We start from the raw sequence: 6,484 nt of genomic DNA on the forward strand, positions 1-6,484 counted from the left end.
CAAGGATTTTTCTTGGATGTGTCCATCAAATCCTCATAACAACCCCATGAAGGTAGTGTCAGTATCCCCATTTTACAGATATAGAAACTGAGGCAAGAGAGGTTCAATAACTTGTCCAAGATCACACATTAGCAAGTAGTGGAGTTGGGATTTGAACCTTGAAATTCGGCCTGAATGTTCCACTAATGAGAAAAAATGACTGGGTACTGGATTGACTAAATTGACTGTCTAACTTGGTCCTCTTTAATTTTGTAAGGCCAAAGAGAATGAGTCATACATATTGCTTGGGGTCTTTTGTTTTTCTATTCGATTCAAAAAATGCCTCAATTTTCCATAAGTGATGAGGAGCTATTGTTGGGATACCAGTGAAGATAGGAATCCTGTTCTACAAGTAGCCCTTCTGGTAACCACAGAGTGATCAGGCCTCACAAAACTGGAATGACATTTGGGAATAAGAAGACATGCAGAGTCCACTGCAGTTCTGGCACCTTTATCTTTTGGGCCTCTAGCCACCTAGCTCTGTTTTTCTCTAACTTATGGTTTCTACTTATGCATAGTTTCTACTGTCTAATCGCTAATATACCCATGCTTTTTCTCTCTGAGTTGTTTATTAACTGTTTTTGTAATGGCTATCAACTAACTTTTATCCCCAGTGTCCCCAGTGTCTTCAGTTAATGTGGCCAAGTGTGAGAATATGATTGGCTATTCATATGGGGAAGCACATTCCCTGCTGACTCACAGGCCACCCCTGCTATTCTACTCAGCCCTTAGATTACATGCCCAATCCTAGACCAATCAGCTGTGGCCAGGAGATCAGGTCAAATGGAAAGAACATTCTAGAACCAGGATCTAAGTGCATTGGCAGCTATTGTCACAGGCATATTCTGAAGTCTGGCTTGTTCCTTCCAATATTGTTTGTTATATGGCTTCTGAATTTAGGTTTTAAGTGATTGTGTTATGAAGAATTATCAACTGTCTTTTTCTTTTTAATTTAGAAGTCAGTTGACAATCCCATATTATTCTATTCTTTTGACTATGTCTGCAATATTTCTATCTTACCTTCTTCATATCTAAATGAAATGATAATATATATTCACATCACATCTTTATATGTTTAATTTCCTTACGATGTTTAGAATGTGATACATATTATAATCCTTTCCTCACCTGATGAGTACTATACCCCTTTTTTCCCCCTCAGCATTTCAATTACATTTCACTATCACAAGCTTTGTGCTGAGTGTTGGATACAGATGTATCACAAGCAAGAGATTGGTATTCAAATGAAAAGACCTATAAGAACATTTCAGTGTTATCTAGAACATTAACAGGAAGACCAAACTCAGCTCTTACAAATATCAATGATAAGAATTTTGGCCAAATCAATGTTAACATCATTTTTATAGTTCGAAAAACACAGAGCACACAATTATATAGGCTAAAAAAATCAATAACTTGACTCATATGTAACAGTAAGATAATACATTAAAAGGATGATTTCAAGAATTGTTCTTTTAGAAAATTTCTATAGAAAGATTCAATTTTACCTTAAGACTTGTGACCAATAGCACACATTGTAACATGGGGGACCGGGGTTAGGAAAGCAGTCTGTGGCTATGAAACAGATCAAAATTAACTAGCCATTAGGGAATGAAACCCATGACCTTCATCTCATTAGTACCAGGCTTAAGCCAAGCTGAATGAGCTATTCATTGATAACATTATGATACCTAACGGATGAGCCTTTACTCTGTACTTAAAAATCCCTTTCTTGGTTCCATATTATTTGTACTAAAATATGATTGTATTGCTGTTATGTGAGAAGGGGTGGGGAGATACATGGCTTTCAAGGAGACTTCAGAAATCAGACTGAGAGCAGTGGCTCATTCCTGTAATTCCAGCACTTTGGGAGGCCGAGGCAGGAGGATCACTTGAGCTCAGGAGTTTGAAACCACCAGGGCAACATAACGAGATCTCCATCTCTACAAAACATAAAAAACATCAGCCAGGCATGGTGGCATGTACCTGTAGTCCTAGCTACTTGGGAGGCTAAGGTGGGAAGATCATTTGAGCCTGGGAGGTTGAGGCTGCAGTGAGCTGTGATTGCGCCACTAAACTCCAGCCCAGGTGACAGAGCGAGCCACTGTCTCCAAAACACAACAACAAAAACTCCAGGAAGCAGGGCCAATTAAAAGGAGAAAAAAAGGGAAAAAATCAATTACTCTGTTTACTTTATCTAAGTAGGGAGAGAATTGAAGCTCCTAAAACGTGAGGTGACATGCCTAATGGTTCCCAGTGGTGGTTGCAGAACTGGATTAGAACACCAGTCTCTTGGACTTCACTCCTGAGCACTTTCAATTTGTGATGGCCTGGCTCATGGAAAACGTAATCCTTGAATTTTTCCAGGACATGAGGGGCCCGTCTTATCAATGCAGGACAAGCATAGTGTTAGGAAAAGGGTGCTAAGCGTTTTTGTTTGTTTGTTTGTTTGTTTGTTTTGAGACAGAGTTTCGCTCTTGTTGCCCAGGCTGGAGTGCAATGGTGCAATCTCGGCTTACTGCAACCTCTGCCTCCTGGGTTCAAGTGATTCTCCTGCCACAGCCTCCCAAGTAGCTGGGATTGTAGGCATGCACCACCATGCCCAGATAATTTTGTATCTTTAGTAGAGACGGGGTTTCACCATGTTGGCTGAGCTGCTCTTGAGCTCCTGACCTCCGATGATCCACCTACCTAGGCCTCCTGAAGCGCTGGGATTACAGGCGTGAGCCACCACGTCCGGCGGGAGCTAAGGTTTCTAAAATGAAGTGCATGCAGCATCAACATTCCAGGATGGAGTACAGTGAGAAGTTTTAAATGACATCCAGGAGGGTGGGGGATGGGGTGATGAGAGGCTTCAAAAATTCTCTGAAGAGTGAGTACAGTGATTTGTTTAAAACATTTTCTATGTAAAATGACTTTAGCTTCAGAATATTTGGGAATTTAGTAACCTGAAATCATTTTGTGGTGGACAAGTTTGGGTATAATCAAATAAATATAAAGAAAAATAAAGGAGTGAGCTCATAGCTGAGTGTGGGATGTCAGGGAAGTTATAGACCTGAACCTGAAGCATGGATTTGGTATTTACATGTGGCAGGGTGGAGGAGGGTGGGATGGGAACGTGGGAGAGTGGTAGAGGATGATGAGATTAAGTGATGCCGGAAAGAAGGCATTCATCATGAATCATTAACAAGTGAGTGAATGGTGGAAGGTGGAAGGGATGGCAAAGAAGCCTCTGCTAGTATATTACCATTTAGTGAACAGATGGAGAAAGGTCTGGTAAATAGTACACATTTACTCGAAGAATAAAATCATGTTATCTAGCTTCTAATAATGTATTTTGCCTCTGTTTTGGATAGTGGCACCAAAGGATTCTTTGTAGAAAACTTTGGCAGCAGCCTTTAAAGTCATTATTCCTACAAGTGAGTACTTTCAAAATCTTTACTATCCTGAACGACATCTTGAGAAAAATTGAGATGAGGTTTTAATAATGATCTCCGGAGGAGAAAGAGTGTATCATAGAGAGCCTCAAGTCATCCTTATTTCTGTTAGTGAACCTCTGTCAGTACTTTCTAGGCAAGCCTTCCTCTTGAAACACTCGGACCTTTACTCAGGACTTCTCTGATTGGTTCACGTTCCCAGACACCTTCTGGGAAGAAGGATGGCATCATGTACCCTGGATGTTTGTCTTTCAAGAATCAGCTTAGCCATCACTTCTACTAGAAAGCCTTTCCTTACTGCCAGTGGTGCTCAACTGTGTTTGCTCTACATACCTGCTATAACATTTTCCATATAACATTACTGTAACATATGCCCAATTTACTACACTGTCTCTCCACCAGGCTGAATTCCTGGTAGCTGGGGCCTAGTTTTGGTCACCTGTTTATCCCCAGCACCTTGCAGAGCACTTAGCACAGATAGGCCATTAATACACATTTATAGACTGTTGAACCGGTATCTCTGAAAACATATGTACAACAGAAATATCATCTAGAAATTATCTTGAGAGAAGGAATCTAAAATGGATTTTTCAGAAAGAGGAATCTAAAATTAATTTAGTTTCTTTGGGGGCAAGGTCTTAGTTTTGTACATAGCTCATGCCCTTTCTTTCCTTCTCCTCCTGTAGTTTGCCTTTGGCCATTTCACTGCTTATTATTCAAGGGCTAGAGAGAAAAGGAGAGAAGCTGAAATTCAGATCAGTTAATTAAGCTGTTTGGCAACAGCTCTGAGAAGGGTTGAATGTGCTGGGTGAAATCAATAGTGAACTGGTGGTTTGAGATCATCTATAGCTCTCACTACCCAGCCTTCTCTACCTCACACCCCTCAACCAACGGCTGTTCAACGTATGAAGCATTTTATAAGTTCATTTCAGCTTCACAGGATTTGTCCCTTTGTTCTGGAGTACATGTTAAGGCATATGTCCTGATTTTTGGTTTGGAGAATTTGGTCACTATACCAACATTAGATATATCAGGTGGTCTGCTTCTATAGGGTAATTTCATGGTCCTAAGGAAAGAATTTAAGAGTTTATTTTCTGAAACTGGTTCAAGAAACATTCCTTAAGTGAAAAATTTCAATCAAGAATAATATTCCCTACACTGGAGAAGGATTTTTAATATAGAACTTCCATCTGTGATATATTTAAATTCTAGGCCTCAGGCAGCAGTTTCAGAAAAGGGCCTCCTTTACCCTTTATTAGATGCAAAATAAATAGTCTACTCTGGGGATGGGGACTTCCCCTTACCTCCCCATCCCTGCAAAATCTAAGACATGCTTCCCTCATTCCTAAAATCACACATGCTACTTTTTTTTTTTCACACAGCAAACTCTGCTATTGACATCAAAATGTTTATCAGAACTTTAATTACTCGAATTATTTTGTAAGTACTCCTATTTAGTGGAAAAGAAGACCGGTGAAGCTGTCCAAACGGCGGCCTGCAGTCAGTGCGCCGAAAGCTGTCAATACTGAAATGTAATACTCTCTTGATCTTTTTTTGACGCTTTAACAAAGACAGGTTTTGCCATTTAGGACCGCTCAGCCATCTTGACTGAATACCTTAAGAGGGTAGTCCTGGTCCTGCTTATTGCCAAGGGACTTTCACAGTGTTCTAAGTTACTGTAGGAATCTCAGCCTATCACTCGACAAGAGGCCTAACATGTTGGAGCTGTCAATAAAGATCCGCACTTAGGAAGCGGAGAGAAGGCACAAGTTTTATATGCACACTTTATTATGCATTGTTCCAGCCATCAAAGAGAGGGAGACTGTACTCTCCCAAAGCTTACAACTTTGTTACTTTTCATGACCTGTAGCATGTATTTAGCCTTTGGGTAGTGTTTGTGCAAGACTAAGGCCCACTCTTTAATGGCTGAATGCGTACATTTCACAGCACATGGTGGATTCGCTGCTCTGAGAATTGCCTTTAAAAAAAGTAAAGTGAAAAACAGACAAAGAAATCTGGAACCTTAGCAGTGTTTCCTATTTGTTTGGACTGTTCTTGAACCAGCTCTGAGGCGGTGACCGGGCTATTGAAAAGATGCACCTGAAACAGGATCTGCGGGCAGCTGCATTTGCCACCCGGCTTTATTGCTGCTTTCCAGCGGCGAAGGCGCAGCAGCAGTAACAGGGAAGCCAGAGCGAGCCTCCCCGGCAGCGGCGGCGGCGGCGGCGGCGGCGGCGGCACCGGCACCAGCGCAGTTTCCCCTCTCCCCAGCCCTGACTCTACGCGCACATGCGCACTGCGCCCGCAGCCCTGGACCATTTGTCAGGACTACTCGTGAGACGGAGAAAAAAAAAAGAGAAAATTTGGGGGTAAGAAGCGGTTGATCGGATCTAATCTCTAATTAATCTGAAGATTTGTCCGTGCAAAAGCCATTCATTTATTTTTCTGGGTGAGGATGAAAGTTAAGAGCCCTATAGAGGGAAGGAAGCGCACCCTCGTCTTGTGAAACAGATCAGGGGAGGGGAGGGACAGAAGGGGTTTCTCCCCCACTTCTCTGCGCCTCTGGGAAAGAGGAGAAAACTTAATCCCGGGGAAAAAAGTGGGCAAGTGACTCGGAAACGGCTGGAGGGGGAGTCTCTGGGCATCTCACTCTGAAGTAGTGAGTGCGAGTGTGAAAGAGGAACAAAAGAGAGAGAAAAGAGAAAGGAAAAAATGGGGGGAGGAGAGACTTGTATTTTTTTCTTTGCGCGCACACGGGGAAGGGTGTGGGGGGCCGTGCGGAAGGGAGCCGGGGCGAGGCGGCCGCGTCGGGCTCAGGCTGGCGCGCAGGCGGCGGGATGCGTGTGGCCCCCTCCCCCGCGCCCCCCGAGCTTGTCACTTTGGTCGCTTTCGTGACACCGGGCGCGGAGTGGGGGAGCGCGGCGGCGCCGGGCTCCGCCGGGGTGCGTGTCCGGGTGGGCGCCGCGGAGCCGCAGCCTGGGCGACGAGCGCGGCCGCCGAGGCGGGGG

General features: G+C 43.4%; 1 protein-coding gene across 2 annotated transcripts in view; it reads left to right on the forward strand.

Annotated features, from left to right (window-relative positions):
- Window positions 1-5,713: 5,713 nt before the first annotated feature.
- Window positions 5,714-6,484, forward strand: part of L3MBTL3 (L3MBTL histone methyl-lysine binding protein 3) — a 134,555-nt gene continuing 133,784 nt past the window's right edge. For both annotated transcript variants that reach the window (XM_032158933.2, XM_032158953.2), the window contains exon 1: window positions 5,714-5,845. The gene's annotated coding sequence lies outside the window, so the exon portion shown is untranslated. The remainder of the gene's footprint in view (window positions 5,846-6,484) is intronic.

Source organism: Hylobates moloch, unplaced genomic scaffold (assembly GCF_009828535.3).
Source record: "Hylobates moloch isolate HMO894 unplaced genomic scaffold, HMol_V3 SCAFFOLD_2, whole genome shotgun sequence".
Classification (NCBI taxonomy): Eukaryota; Metazoa; Chordata; class Mammalia; order Primates; family Hylobatidae; genus Hylobates; species Hylobates moloch.